Source organism: Eschrichtius robustus, chromosome 2, assembly GCF_028021215.1.
Source record: "Eschrichtius robustus isolate mEscRob2 chromosome 2, mEscRob2.pri, whole genome shotgun sequence".
Classification (NCBI taxonomy): domain Eukaryota; kingdom Metazoa; phylum Chordata; class Mammalia; order Artiodactyla; family Eschrichtiidae; genus Eschrichtius; species Eschrichtius robustus.
In genome coordinates, this window is record NC_090825.1 from 75,556,691 (window position 1) to 75,573,203 (window position 16,513).

The 16,513-nt window shown below is 37.1% G+C and overlaps 1 protein-coding gene and 1 long non-coding RNA gene across 6 annotated transcripts in view; one reads left to right on the forward strand and one right to left on the reverse strand.

Moving 5' to 3' along the window:
• ARB2A (ARB2 cotranscriptional regulator A) overlaps positions 1–3,587 on the reverse strand; it is a 418,857-nt gene extending 415,270 nt beyond the window's left edge. For all 3 annotated transcript variants that reach the window (XM_068535638.1, XM_068535637.1, XM_068535639.1), the window contains exon 1: positions 3,444–3,587. The gene's annotated coding sequence lies outside the window, so the exon portion shown is untranslated. The remainder of the gene's footprint in view (positions 1–3,443) is intronic.
• Positions 3,588–3,633: 46 nt separating this feature from the next.
• Positions 3,634–16,513, forward strand: part of LOC137759428 (uncharacterized) — an 84,628-nt gene continuing 71,748 nt past the window's right edge. For all 3 annotated transcript variants that reach the window (XR_011073098.1, XR_011073097.1, XR_011073096.1), the window contains exons 1-2: positions 3,634–3,688; positions 8,295–8,395. This is a non-coding gene — a long non-coding RNA (uncharacterized lncRNA). The remainder of the gene's footprint in view (positions 3,689–8,294; positions 8,396–16,513) is intronic.

Genomic DNA, 16,513 nt, shown 5'->3' on the forward strand with positions numbered 1-16,513 from the left:
AACCGACATATGTTACTTGGTATACAGTAGGTCTTACTGAATCACTTAAGGCCAGGTGGCTGACTTCAGAACCACATGCTGAGATACAGCCGGTGATTTGCACTTTCACCCTGTCCCCCATCCCATTCCAATCTGTAGAGCTATATTACTCTGTCACTTTGTTGCCAGGTCCCCCTCTTCTGCTGTCAGTTCTGGTGCTTACGGTCCATTACTGTTACTGATCTCCTTTGCCATTCTCCATCTAGCTACATCCAACTGCTAACACTTCTTTTTCTGTTTCTTCATCATTTTTCTCTCTTTTCCTGCTCTTCTCAGCTACCAGAAAAAAAGAGATCTACTTCACAGCCACAGTCAGCCAAATGATACACTCCTTTCCTTCTAAATAAAAAGAAAAAAGAATCAAAGCAGGTGGGGATGATCTTTGGCTTTTCAGAACTCTTTTCATCACAGTCTGATACCCAGAGGTTCATTCATTGTTACAAAAGATGCTTTATGGTTTCTTTTACTTCTAAGTTTGGAGTTACTGCAGATACTTGGTCTATAGACAATTTAAGTTTTTACAACTACAGTATTTTAGGGTTAAAAAAGTAACAGAAGACAAGGTGGCTGCTTTCTTAACCCTTAAAAAATTTACTCAAAAAAACCTGCAAAATTTTCTATTAAGATCAGACCTTAAGGGGAGTCCCTTGGTGGTCTAGTAGTTAGGATTCTGGGCTTCCACTGCCATGGCCCGGGTTCAATCCCTGGGAACTGAGATCCCACAAGCCATGTGGCACAGCCAAAAAAAAAAAAAAAAAAAATCAGATCTTAAATGAATAGTGCTCCAAAGAAGATATACATATGGCCAAAAAGCATATGAAAAGATGCTTAATATCACCAACCAGTAGGGAAGTCAAAACCACTGAGATACTACTTCACACCCATTAGGGTGGCTATTATTAAAAAAAAAAAATAAGAGAGAAAATGTGCTTGGTGAGGACGTGGAGAAGTGTTGGTGACGATGCAGAGAAAATGGAGCCTCCATGCATTGCCAGTAGGAATGTAAAACAGTGTAGCCATTGTTGTTAATAATATGTCAACACTTAAAAAAATAAACATAGAATTAACACATGATCCAGCACTTCCACTTCTGGGTATATAACCAAAAGAAATTAAAGCAGAAGACTCAAACAGATATCTGCACACTCATGTTCATAGCAGCATTATTCAAAATAGCCCAAAGGTGGAAGCAACCCCAGCATTCACAGACAAATGAATGGATAAACAAATTGCAGTCTATATATACAATGGAATATTATTCAGTCTTAAAAAGGAAGAACATTTTAACATATGCTACAACATACATGAACCTTGAAGACACTATGCTAAGCAAAATAAGCCAGTGACAAAAGGACAAATGTCGTTATGATTCCACTTATATGAGGTATCTAGAGCAGAAACAGAAAATTCATAGAGAAAGTAGACTAGTGGTCGCCCAGTGCTGAGGAGAGAGGGGAATGGGGAGTTAATGTTTAATGGGTACGGAGTTTCCGTTGGGAAAGATGAAAAGATCTGGAAATAGATGGTAGTGACAGCTGCATAACAATGTGAATGTACTTAATTCCACTGAAATGTACACTTAAAAATGGTTAAAATGACTAATTTTGTTATGTATATTTTACCACAATTTAAAAGAAAAAGAATGAAAAGTAAAGTTGACATAAGTTAGCTTATTTCACTTGCTACTTAGTTATCCACGGCCACTGTACAAACCCAATCTGACCCTAAAACAGACAGCTCAAGTTATGTTCAACTGAGTAAATAGTGCTTAATTTTGTTTGCACTAATGAAAAGCTTGGAAACATCTCTACATATCTGAAGACATCAGATTATCCTCATAGAGGTCTGCCTGGGAAAGCTGAGAAAAACAGGCTGTCAACAAAAAAGATCTCTCAGGCTCACACAAAACACTGAGTAAATATTCTTGAGATTTTTAAACACTGACGCCTCCATGCCTATATCCTTGCTATTCCAAGATATACCAAATACATTCCTGCCTCAGGGCCTTTTCCTAGCCTAAAACACATACCCACATACCTGCAGAGCTCACTCTCTGATTTCATTCAGATCTCTACTCAAAAGTCCTCTTATCAGAGAGGCAGGTTTTGACCACCCTATTTAAAACAGCATCCGCCATCATTCTCTCTCCCCTCAACGTGCTTTATTTTTCTTCATAGCCCTTATCACTACCTGATATACCTACTTGCTAACTGTCCTTCTCTATCCGCTACAGTGTAAATTTCAGAACAAAGACCGCCCATTTTGTTCACTATTGGAAGCCCAGCAACTATAATACCACCTGGCACACTGAAGATGGCCCATAAATACCTGTTAATGGAATGAGTGGGTGCATGGTTACGGTTTCATAGGTCATGCTGCCCTCTTGGCGTTGGTGCTATTCTACCATTTACCAGCTTCACAACAGCCACTGCTTCTAAGCCCTCCAGAGCATTCCCGGTTTAGGCTTAAGTGGAAGGAACACTTAAAGAGTCAGATAGAAGCCTGGTACCAGTATGTCAAAAAACTGCTCCCTGGCTTATTTTCTAAATACATCAAATGAATACAGTATATCTGTCCCTCACAATGAGGGATAAAAAACAAGCACGAAGAATACACCTCTAACACCGCTTTAAGACAAAAAGATACCGTGGATTGCATCACATTTCACCTGTTTTGATAAACGGTACAAGGCACTCGCTAGCCTGAAAACCAAAGGATTTTCCCTCTGCAACTTTTCAGAGGATTTGGGGAAACAGACAAAGGCAACAAGACTGTCAATAAATATAGCCAGACATTAAGTAACCAATTACTTGGCATAACAAATACACACTCTGGAGCACTAGAAGAATATGTTAAATCTCTGGATGAGGGAAAGAGAAGACTGCCTCCAAAATATACCTAACTTGATTTCAAAGTCAAAAGTATTCAATTAAGAATTCATCCCAGTGAAATGTCCCACCAGCGCCCATGCATGTTACAAGTTTGGGGAGCATTTTTTAACTGCACTTTAATCTTCTGTCTACAGCGAATGTCTTCTGGTAAAGGTTTGGCAGGTGATGATCATTTTCGTAGAAAAATCTTCAACCAGAGAACCACCAAACCTCCCCACCTGAGAAAGCTTAGAAAGGCCCATTACGCTACAGTCTCCAGGCTCCCAGAACCCCAAACGTCCAAGAGTAAGGAGACTCATCCAGGGAACACACGTGCCCTGCCCCGCCTCGGAAGTGGAAATGGCAGGTGTAAGCTGCCCATCAGCGGGGTCCTGGACACAGGGCAGAAGTGTCCGCAGGAAACGCGGCGCCAGCGACCCCCGCCCGAGACGAACCAAGGCCAGCCTCTTCCTCTGATTCTGGCCCAGGCCTGCCCGCCCCCGGAGCTCACAACCCGGCAAACGCAGGTCCTACCTGAGCTCTGCCCCCAGCTACAGGGCTGTGGGGGGAGGCGGGAGGAGGCGTGGCCTTCCAGCTCGCCAGCCGAACTCCCTCGTGCGGTTGTTACGACTTTCCCTCTCCGGATCCGCGCCCCGAACAAGTTCCAGTTGCACTTCCGGGGTCCGCAGGAGACTGAAACGTCACTGCGCACACGGCGGCGGCGGCCGCGACAAGCCGGAAGGAGGCGGGACGTGGTCGCTGGGTTGGTGCTTGTGGCGGTAGGTGGGCAGGGAGAGAGAGGCGTGCGGGAGGGAAGGATTATCCTTGTTATATCCCTGTGGGCTCTCTTCGCCTTTCCTTCGCCCTTTCTTCTGAAGTAAGGGACACCCCTTCCTGGGTAACTTCTGAGTATGGGGCCACCGTGAAGCCTCGTTCTCCAAGCGGAGTTTAAAAACTGTTGGGAGAGTGCCCATGCCACTAATTGCCCACTCTCCCACACATGGTTTATCCCGCTTCACCTGGTCCCTTCAACGCCAGAAAAGACAGGGGGTGGAAAAGTCTAGATTTAGAAGATTAAATTTACCTGTAAATTATGACTTACGTGAAGTAGGTACTCATTTTCTTATCTCCTGACTGCTAATAGGATAGATTGGGAACAGCTGTGTAAAGCTAGGATCACATCGCTAACAGTGGGTTGGATCTAAACTCAGCCTTTACGGTAAAAATCCCTGAGAATAAAAATTACTCATGAAAATCCCCTCTTAGTTTATATGTTTTCATGAAAAGGGAGTTTGTAGATATCTGGGCATTTAAACAATCCTGATAAATCCGAGGGGCAACACTTTGTTTTCATCTTGCTTAACCATTCACCAGCATTTGACACAGTTCATCACATCCTCCTTTTTGAAACTTGAAACGCTTTCTTCATTTGACTTTTGTGAACTCACAGAGCTCTTTTGATTCTTCTTTGCTAGACTCTGCCTCATTTCTTAGTGTGTCCCAGCTCTCTTGCCCTCTTTAGCGACCTTTATTCCCCAGGTAATCTCATTCTTTCCTTCACTGTCTTTTATATAGCATCACTATGCTGATGGCTTCCAAATATCCATTTACAGCCATGATTTCTTTGATTTCTATGCTAACGTATCTAACTTCCTAGTCAACATATCTACTAGGATATTTAACATGCATTTCAAACTATTTTCTGTCTCCAAAACCTGTTTCCCTCTTCCTGTTGCATATCTTTACATCTCAGTAAATGGCATATTGATTCTTAGCATTGTTCAGGTCATAGTTTGATTCTTCTTTCTCTCAAGTTTCACATCCAGTCAGTCCCTCAGCAAAATCTATCAGCTCTTTTCAAAAGGTATCCTAAATCTAACCAATTCTCACCACCTCTACAACTACTATGCTAGTCCTCACTGGATGCTCTAATTGTTTCTTAATTGTTCTACATGCTTCTGTTCTTACTTCTCTACAATCTAGTCTCCACTTGTAATAGATGAATTGCCAGAAGCTCTCTGTGGACTACTTTAGGCATTAAAACTCATGGACTAATTTGAGAATTAAAACTCCAAGTGGTTCCATTGCTTGGGGGGGGGGGGGCACACTTTTATGACTGCTACCTCCAGGAGACCTACCAGCTTCTCACTTTGAAAATCAGATAAAAATTCTCTTTTGACAGTGAGAGAAGAAAAGTGAGCATTTTGAAATATACCCAGAGCTCTCTATTTTCCTTAATAAAATCTGCCTTTAAGGGAAACTATTTTACCAGAGCCTAACCAACTGGGGGGTTACCAACCTAGTGGAATGAAAATACTCAACTCCAGGCCACTCTAGCCTTTGAAGTGGAAGGAAAGTGAACAACATGCAGAAACAAGGGGACAGTAAGCAGAGAGATGAAACCATTGAGAAGGAATCAAAAGGACATGCTGGAAATCCAAAACACAGGAACTGAAATGAAAAACACCTTTGGTAGGCACATAAGTAGACTGGACACAACCAAGGAAGGAATCTAGATTGAGGATATGTCAATAGAAACTTCCAAAACTGAAAAGAAAAAAGAGTGAAAAAGATGAAACAGAGAATATCCAAGAAAAGTGGGAAAATTACAAAAAGTTTAGCATATGCATAATGGGAATGCTAGAAGGAGAAGAGAGAAAAGGAACAAAGGAACTATTTGAAGTAAGGACAGAATTTTCCAAAATTAATGACAGATTAAAACCCACAGATCCAGGAAGCTTAGAGGACTCTAAACTGGATAAATACTAAAAAAATTACACTTGGGCATATATAATCAAACAGCAGAAAATGAAAGGCTATGAGAAAATCTTGAAAGAGGTCAGAGGGGAGAAAACAACCAATGTTGCCTACAGAGAAAAAATAAGATATGAATTACATTGAACTTTTCTTCAGAAACTATGCAAAAAGAAAATGGAATGATACATTTAAAGTCTTGAAGACCTAGAATTTGATATCCAGTGAAATTATCCTTAGAAAATAGAGGAAAAATAGTCTTTCTCAGACAAACAAAAATTGAGGGAAATTGTCACCAGTGGACTTGCCCTGCAAGAAATGTTAAAAAGAAGTTCTTCAAAGAGATAGAAATGTTCTACATCAGAAATTTGGATCTACATGAAGAAAGAGTTTTTGAGAAGGAATAAATGAAGGTAAAATATTTTTTTAAACTTTTCTTAATTGATGTAACAGATAACACTGTTCAAAATAATACGAACATTGTGTTCTTTGATTATAGCTTATGGGTAAGTGAGATGAATGAGAGCAGTGTTATAAAGGACAGGAGGGAGAAATTGAAAATACTTTGTACTTTCACTACCCATGAAGCATTATAGTGTTATTTGAAAGTGGACTTAGGTAAGTTGTAAATGTATATTGCAAATTCTAAGGCAACCATTTTAGAACATCCAAAAAAAAAAAGTTTTAATTGGTGTCTTAAGAGAGGATGGAAACTGGAATCATATAAAATGTTCGATTAAAATCAGAGAAGGCAAAAAAAGTGTGGAAGACCAAAAAAAAAGAAGAAGAAAGAATGAATGAAGAGAAGCAACGAATAGGAAACATTTAAAGTGATTTAGATCATCACTGGATTTTTAAATAACTAAGATTGAGACATTCCAAAATTATCCTAATGTAAACAGAAAAGCCATAATGCATGCCTAGCTTATAATCTAGGGGTAGGGAAAAAGATCTGACAAAGAGGGTTTAGATTGTAGTATTACAAGAAAAAGTAGGATTTCTGCTTATTTCCCCCACCCCCAAGCACTACATATTCGATATGTCATATTATGACATATATATGTGTGTGTATGTATAGATATATATAAATAAGAGAAACTATGAATTTTAAAACATTATGTCAATTATGTAAAAATCATGTTTTCAAGCTTGAAATGGTACTTCCTCATTGGAATATTAGGACTAATTCTTCAATCTCTTCTTGGTACTTTTATGAACTTTGCCTTCCAGTTTATATCTCAATTCTCAACTCTTTTATTCCTAGTTCTCCACAATTCTTTAAGCACAAAATTTACTCTTAACTCTTCTTCATTCTAATCCTCTTATACACTGATGTCTGTATTGTGGGCAACCTGATTATTCCCAAATACCCTCAGAAACTTATTCCACCTCCCAATATTCACTGGAACTTGATATATTTAATGTTGAATATGGTCAGTGGGCTTTTAAGATATATTCCCGCATCCTTATAATGAGCTTTCTTTCTTACACATACACACACACACACACACACACTACATTCCTGTAGTAAATCTGAGCTGTGAGTACAACTATATGATGAGTTGTGTGAGTTCTCCTAAGAGAGAGAGAAAAGACAAGTAATAGAGACTGATCCCAAGCTAACTCATTGTTGGAATCATTAGGACTTAAAGAGCTATAATTATATAACTATACGTAATGACTTAAAGGAAAAGAATACTCACATTGAATGAAAATACAGGAGTTCTTAGCAGAGACGTAAAATTTATAATAAAGAACCAAATGGAAATTCTATTACAAAACAACAAAATATCTGAAATTTTTAAAAATTCACTTGTTGGGCTTAACAGCATAATGGAGATTGTGAAGATAGAGTCAGTGAACTTGGACATACATAACACAAAAATAGCATACCTGTGCACAAGAAAGTCAAACTTCTGTGAACCAACAATAAAGAGAAAATCTTAAAAGCCGCAGGAATAAAATGACACATTCATATAGGAGAACAGTGATCCAAATGATCAGAACTTGGGTCTTCTCATCAAAAACAGTGGAAGCCAGAAGAGAGTGGATCGTTTTTGAAGTGCTGAAAGAAAAAGACAGTCAATCCAGAATTCTGTATCTAGTGAAATATCCTTCAAGAGTGGTGAAATAAAAAGTTTTAGGTAAAAGGCTTTATCACAAGCAGATCTGCACTACAAGAAATGCTAAAGGAAGGGAAATAAAATCAAATGGCAATTCAAATATTCAGGAAGAAAGAGCATTAAAAGTAGCAAATATCTCAGTAAATATACATTTTACCTCTTAATTTCATTAAAATACATATAACTGTTTAAAACAAAAATTATAACATTGTCTAGTAAGGCTTATTATATCTTTTGATATAGTACATATGAAAGCTAGCTATACCATAAAGGGCAGGGTGGGGTAAGTAGTGAATGTACCTTTATACTCTATAGAAAGTTAAGGATATATGTTTTAATACTTAGAATAACCACTAAAAGAAATGCAAAGAAATGTAAAAAGCCAATAGATAAATTTAAATGTATAAGAATATTCACAGCAGTTTATTTACAATAGCCCCAAACTATAAATAATCCAGGTGTCCATCAGATAATGGCATAAACAAATTTTTGTATATTCATGCAATAGGCTACTAAACAATGGAAAGGAACAAGCCACTAATACCTGGAACAACATGAATGAACCTCAAAACATTAAGCTGAGTGAAAGAAGCCTTGCACACAAAAAAGGTATGCAGTGTTATAATTTCATTTATATGAAATTCTAGAACGGGCAAAACTAATCTATGGTGGAAAAACTAGATCAAAAACACTAGGTTTGGAAGATACCTGGCTTGTTCAAACAGTTCTAAGGAGGCCAAAGTGGCTGGAAAGAAGAAAACAAGAGTAGTAGAAGAGGAAAGAGGGATGTGTGAATGAGGGATCATGTAGGCTATTGTTAAGACTTTTTACTCTGAATGAAAAGGGGAGTCACTGTAAGTAGAGGCAAGACACTATCTGATTTTAAAAGGGTCTCTATGGCTGCTTTAAGAATTGACTATAAGGGGTCAGTATAGAACTAGGTAGACAGTTTGGGAGACTGTTTTGTTCATGTAGATGAACAGTGATGGTGGCTTGGACTCAATAAGTTTTAGCTCTTAATGTTATTTAAATTCAAGATAGGTTTTTCATCATTGAATTTTAAAAAATATTCAGATATATTTAATTTTCAAGAAATATTTCTTATTTTCTGATTGCTTATTTTACATAGTAGTACGTCCTTTTATGTTTACAATATCATCCGAAAATTCTTTTCTTCTGTTTCCTCAACCATCTCTCTTTCCTCTAAGGTTGGTTATTCTGTTTATTGTCATCCTTGTCTTTGATTGATTTTCTGCGAATATCTGGTGATCCCTGATTTTCTGTTTAGGTCTTTGTAAAATGGGTTATGTTGATTACTTTAGAGGTAACTAGAATGTTTTTCCTTCCAATATTTTATCATGAATATATACAAACATAAAGAAAGTTAAAATAATAGTACAGTGGACACGTGTCCCCACTACCTAGACCCTCCTGTTAACATTTTATTATACTGTACTAGCTTTGTCACATAACTGTTTGCATATTCATCTTCTATTGAGCCATTGATTTATCTTTTTTTAAAAAAAAGCATTTCAAAGTAAATCATGGCATTAATTTTTCCTGTAGTTGTGTAAGTGGAGGTTTTCTAAACAGGAGGGAAAAATGAGGCTCTCAGTCAGTAGATAGGGCTTTTCCTAGTCACAATTACCTTAAGGATATAAGGGTGGAAAATAGAAAGGTAAGCTGAAGTCTCTCACAGTTATTAAACTAAGAAAGGTTTTATTCTTGTGGAGGAGAATTTCCCTCCTGGTCCGTCTTTCTGTCTCCCTCCCCGCAACCCCCAGTCAATTTTGTATCTTTTTCAGAGGAACAGTGTAACCTCAAGCTTTGCTATATGATATTTTTCTGCTATATCATTTATTTGTTAAGATGTTAAGATTTAGCTGTTTGTGATTTTTAAAACCCAAATAACAGCAGTTTAAGCAAGATAGAAGTTTATTTCTCACACACATAAGTGTAGGTACCCCAGGACTAGTTTTCCAATCATCAGTGACCCAGGTTTCTACATTTTTGTGGTTCTGTCGAGCTCAATATGTGCCATCTACAACTGATGAAAGTGGCTGCTCTAACTCTGGACATTATGCTCACCTTCCAGCCAGAAGGAGGAGTCCTTTAAGAATTTCCCAGCCAGAAGTTGCTCACACCATTTTTGTTTATATCTTATATGTCAGTTCTTAGACATACAGTCACACATAACTACTAATAACAGATTGAAATTATAATGGAGTAATCACAGTTTGGGCACACAAAATGGAGTCAGGTGGCCATTGAGGATATGGTCTCTGGTCTCTGCATCACTGAGAGCTTGAACTTTCTTTGAAATGTTCCAGGCCCAAGGACACCACCAGCCATATTCAGAACAACACTTGCCAGCTGCAACCTTATCGTCTCAAGGTCTCCCTTTGTAACTGTGCAACCATTTCAGACCCCAACCAATCCATGCTTACCAAGCACCCTCACTTCTTGCCAGCTCTAATTATAATTCTTGAAAAACAACTCATATAATTAACTGTGGCCTTGCAACTTTTTGCCTTTATAAGCCTCTCGCATTTTGTAGTCTGGTAGAACACAATTCAAGTGTTTGTTGAATCTGTGTCTCCCAGGCTGCAGTCTTTATTTCAATCAGGTCTCCATTTCTGAAACTTTGGTTAACAGTACCTGCTATTAAGTACTAGGAAATGTGATGTTGATTCAAGGTGACCATGGGCTTCACAAGACAAAAGGGAGAATGGATGTTGCAGATACAGCTAGCAGTCTTTGTTTTAGACCTCAACATCCATATTATTTCCAGGAAGACATTTCCCAGGCAGATCGCTCACTTTCTATAGGAAGCCATTCTCAGCATGTTAGCCTGAGGCAAAAGATTCCAGCCAAACTGTATCAGAGCCCAAGTTAGTTGTGTCTGTTCAGCTGACCTGTCTTGAACCAGCGCTTCCCTCAGTGCTTTTCAAAGTGCTGTGGAATTACTTTAGGGATATTATGAGAAAGCCGATAGATACTGTCTAAATAACCTTCTTAACCTTCATATCTCTTTTATATTTTGGGTTTCCTGGAATAAGAATTCATTGGAAGAAAGCATTACTCTGTGGAAGTTTGAAAGCCGTTATCAGTATTCTCTGCCGATAGCAAAGGCTCTTTAGTTGGCAACTATCAGAGCAAATTCTGTCTCTCCACTCTGTGGTCCTAGGCCCACTGTAGCCACCAGGGAACAGTTCAACTGAAATGACCCATCAACTCCATTCCTGTTGTTATTCTTAAAACTTCCTGGCACAGCATCAGAAACCTGTATGAAGGAAAAGCTTCTTCAGCACCTCTCTATTTGGCTTCAAGGTAACCAATTCAGCTTGTAGATTTTATTGCCTAAGGTGAGACATCCTGAGCCTGTGTACCTCTTAACTGTACCAATGCTTACCAGGTTAGAGCTAAAAACAGTATACAGCACAACACAATTCACATGTGCGGTAACTTTATTTTCTATAAATGATCTCATCTTGTTCTATAGCTCTTAATTTTGCTAAGGTAAATTTTACCAGGTAAAGTTAACCTTTTCCAATTAAAAATTTTTCTCTGCTAAATGTTTACTCAATCCAATGAATAAACTTTCCATGAGGAATATAAATCATCTGACAGTTGGCCCCCTTTCTACGTCTTAATTCTTGAGATTAGTGTTGGGTGTAGGGGAAACTTATGTGTCCTTATGGATGTGGGGCAAGAAGCCTCTGTCCCTGTGCTGGGTTCTTGTTAGAACCCAAAGGACATTGAGGTTAAAAAAAAAGTCATTGAGGTGACTTTTCTCCTCTCCTGTTATTGGGATTCCTACAGTAGGGTACATTGAGGTATGGGCTGATCTGTCTCATCTGGTATTTTGGCCATTGTCTTAGTGTTCCTCACTACTCTCCAGCAGCACGGCCATTTGCCTCTAGTTATGAGGGACCTTCAATCTGTGGTCTTTGTCTCATGACACCAATCCTGGGACTGAAAAACTCATTGATGGAATGTTTCCAACAATACATTTCAATTGTATTCAAGGTGCATTATGGTTCTTAAAAAGATTAATTCTTTAAGAATATTAAATATTGCCCACTACTACTCATACCAAACAGTATCAACAAAAGATCGTAAATTCCAAGCATGAGAAAATGTGTTTGCCAAAATAGAGAACTTATATTTTTGCCAAAAAACGTATATATTTGCCAAAAAAGAGAACTTTTCTCTTTTTTCTAGGAGAAAACAGGGGAATAACTTCATGTTCTTGGGAAAGGGAAAAATTTCTTAAACAGGGTGGAAAAAAAATATGAACCATAAAAGAAAAGATTGGTAAGTTGGACCACACAAAAAAATTGCCTTTCCTAGTGTGGAAACACTGCCTTATGTGCAGGGCAAAGGTGATCCGGGCTCCAGTATTTTCAATGCACCACACCTGAGATAGATAGAGCCTTCATTCCATTAGTTGGGGGGCGGGGTGCTGGAGGAGTCCTCATCTCTTGTTTTACTTGCCAAGGACTCAGCCTCTGCACCAGGTAGTTGATGATGGGATGAAAAACGTTGAATATTGTTCCTCACACATGTAGAAAGTTCTCAGATTGGGAATTTGGGAGAGAGGGAACCCCATGTTATTGGCTGCAGCCCTCCAGAATGGAGTCTCTGCCTTGCTTGGAGCAGAGAGGGAGAGAGCAGTGTTAGTTTAAATACCACACACTCTAGCCTTGTTTTTTTACCAAATTTTCATAGATTTTCTGGAATAGATGTTTCTTGATGTGCTCTTTGCCTTTTGGACCATTTTCAGAGCCTTTAAATGATGTTTGTTTGCTCATTTGTTCTTTTAACTTTTCATTTCGGGAGCAGGTCAGTAGACTTTTTTACACTGTCATGCTGGAAGTCAGTACAGGGGTGCAATTTTGAACATATGGAGTCTCAATTCATTTCTAATCTATTTATTTTACTTTTGAGCCCATCTTTGATTCTCTATTTTTTATTTGTTATATTTCATTTATTAGTACTATGTAGTTGGGTTAAAGATGATGTGTTAAAGCTTGGACTCTGCTGTGCATTTTTTTCATTGATGTGTAATTGACATATAACATCATTAGTTTCAAGTGTACAATATAATGATTTAATTTTTGTATATACACACAGTGGAAAATTCACATATAACTTTATAGCTCACCCTCAGTATCCTTGATACCTAGCTGCAAATCATGTAGTGCTGTATTTACTACTGAAAAAAGTTAGTTTATAAGTGGACTCATCTAGTTCAAACACATGTGCAAGGGTCAACTGTCTTGTGAAATCAACACAATAAGTCTAGTTACATCCTTCATACATAGTTACAATTTTTTTTCCTCCTGTTAAGAACTATTAAGATCTACTATCTTAGCAACTTTCAAATATGCAATACAGAATTATTAACAATAGTCATCATGTTGTACATTAACTACATGCCCGTGACTTTTTAATTTTATAAGTGGAATACACTTATTTTTCTGTCAAGATGTGGAGACTTTGGGAATTCCCTGGCAGTCCAGTGGTTAGGACTCTATGCTTTCCCTGCAGGGGGCACGGGTTCATTCCCTGGCTGGGGAACTAAGATAGTGCAAGCTGCACATCACAGCCAAAAAAAAACGATGTAGAGATTTTATTTTTGTTACTTGTGTACATACAAGTGTTCCTTTTATTTAAAAAATATTTTTATTGAAGTTAAGTTGATATATTAGTTTCAGGTGTACAGCTTATTGTTTCAGTATTTTTATAGATTATACCCTAATAAAAGTTATTACAAAATAATGGCTACTATTCCCTATGCCGTACAATATATCCTTGTTGCTTAACTACTTTATACATAATGGTTTATATCTCTTATTCCATAAATCCATCTTGCCTCTCCCCCTTTCCTCTCCCCACTGATAACCCCTCGTTTGTTTTCTGTATCTGTCTGTTTCTGTTTTGCTATATACATTCATTTATTTTATTTTTTAGATTCCACATATAAGCAATATCATATATAGTATTTCTCTTTCTCTGTCTGACTTATTTTACTAAAAATAATATTCTGTATTTCCATGCAGGCTGCTGCAAATGACAGAATTTCATCCTTTTTTTATGGCTGAGTAATATTCAATTGTATATATTGATGGACACTTTAGGTTGCTTCCATATCTTGGCTATTATAAATAGTGCTTCAATGAACATTGGAGTGCATGTATCTTTTCAGATTAGCGTTTTCATTTTTTTCTGGATATATGCCCAGGAGTGGAATTGCTGGATCATGTGGTAGTCCTATTTTTAGTTTTTTGAGGAACTTCCACTCTGTTTTCCATAGTGGCTGCATCAATTTACATTCCCACCAACAGTGTAGCAAGGTTCCCTTTACTCTACTTCCTTGTCAACATTTGTTATTTGTAGACTTTTTGATGATGGCCATTCTAATAGTTGTGAGGTGATATCTCATTGTGGTTTTGATTTGTATTTCTTTAATAGTTAGTGATTTGGGGCATATTTTTATGTGCCTGTTAGTCATCCGTGTGTCTTCTTTAGAAAAAAATATCTATTCAGGTCTTCCACCCATTGTTTTTTTTTTTTTTGATTGTGTAGTTTTTTGTTTGATATTGAATTGAATTATCTGTTTATATATTTTGGGTATTAACCATTGTTGGTCATATCATTTGCAAATATTTTCTCCCATTCAGTAGGTTGTCTTTTCATTTCATTTTCTCTTTGCAGTATGTTTCTCAATGTGTTTCCTAAAAAGCTTTTTAAGTTTAATTAGGTCCCATTTGTTTAGTTTTGCTTTTATTTCTTTTGCCTTAGGAGACAGAAAAATATTGCTACAATTTATATCAAAGAGTGTTCTGCCTATCTTACATTTAGGTTTTTAAATGCATTTTAAGTTTACTTTTGTATATGGTGTGAGGAAATGTTCTAATCTAATTTGTCTACATGTAGCTGTCCAGTTTTTCCAGCACCACTTATTGAAGAGACTGTCTTTTCTCCATTGTATATTCTTGCCTCTTTTGTCATGGATTAATTGACCACAGGTGTGTGGATTTATTTCTGTGCTCTCTATTCTGTTCCATTGATCTATGTGTCTGTTTTTGTGACAGTACCATGCTATTTTGATTACTTTAGCTTTATAATATAGTCTGAAGTCAGGGAGGGTGATATCTCCAGCTTTGTTCTTTTTCTCAAGATTGCTTTGGCAATTCAGTGTCTTTTTTAGTTTCATATAAATATTAGGATTATTTACTCTAGTTCTGTGAAAAATGTCATGGGTGTTTTTGTTTTGTTTTTTTTGTCATGGGTGTTTTGGTAGGGTTTGCATTAAATCTGTAGAATGCTTTGAGTAGTTTGGCCATTTTAACAATATTAATCCTTCCAATCCCAGAGCATGGGATATCTTTCCATTTCTTTGTATCATCTTCAATTTACTTCATCCATGTTTTATACTTTTCAGAGTATAGGCCTTTCACCTCCTTGGTTAAATTTATTTCTAGGTATTTTATTCTTTTTGATGCAGTTTTAAATGGAATTTTCTTTAACTTTCTCTTTCTGATGTGTATTATTACTGTATAGAAAAGCAACAGATTTCTGTATATTAATCTTGTATCCACCAACCTTACCTACTTCACTTATTAGTTCTAATAATTTTTTGGTGGAGACTTTAAGGTTTTCTATATCATGCCATCTGCAAATAGTGACAGTTTTACTTCTTCCCTTCTGATTTGGATGTCCTTTATTTCTTATTCTTATCTGATTGTGGTGGCTAGGTTTTCCAATACTGTGTTAAATAGAAGTGGTCAGAGTGGGCTTCCTTGTCTTGTTCCTGAATTTAGAGGAAAGGCTTTCAGCTTTTCATCATTGAGTATAATATTAGCTATAGGTTGAGATAATATGTTCAGATGTTTTCCCTCTATACCAACTTTGATGAGAGTTTTGATCATGAACGAATGTTGAATATTGTGAGATGCTTTTTCTGCGTCTATTGAGATGATCGTGTGATTTTTATCCTTCCTTTTTTTAATGTGGTGTATCACATTTATTGATTTGTGAATATTGAAACATCCTTGCATCCCTGGAATAAATCTAACTTGATAATAGTGGATCATCCTTTTTATGTGTTGTTGGATTTGGTTTGCTAATATTTTGTTGAGGGTTTTGGCATCTGTATTCATGAAAGATATTGGCCTGTAATTTTCTTTTTTGGTAGTGTATTTGTCTGGTTTTGGAATCAGGGTAATGCTGGTCTTGTAGAATGAATTTGGGAGTATTCTGTCCCCATAACTTTTTTGGACTAGTTTGAGGAAGATAAGTATTATCTCCTCTTTGTATGTCTTGTAAAATTCCCCTGTGAAGCAATCTGGTCCTGGACTTTTGTTTGTTGGGAGATTTTTAAATTACAAATTCAAGTTCACTACTAATGATCAGTCTGTTCAAATTATTTATTTATTCCTGACTCAGTCTTGGCAAGCTGTATGTTTCTAGAAATTTGTCCATTTCTTCCAGGTTGTCCAATTTGCTGGCATATAACTGTTGATAGTATTCTCTTAGAATTCTTTTGTATCTCTGTGGTATCATTTGTTATTTCTCCTCTTTCCTCTCTTATTTTGTTTATTTGGGTCCATTCTACTTATTGGTGAGCCTAGCTAAAGCTTTATCAATTTTGTTTATTTTTTCAAAACACCAGCTGTTGGTTTAACTGATCTTTTCTAATGTTTTTTTTTTTGGGGGGGG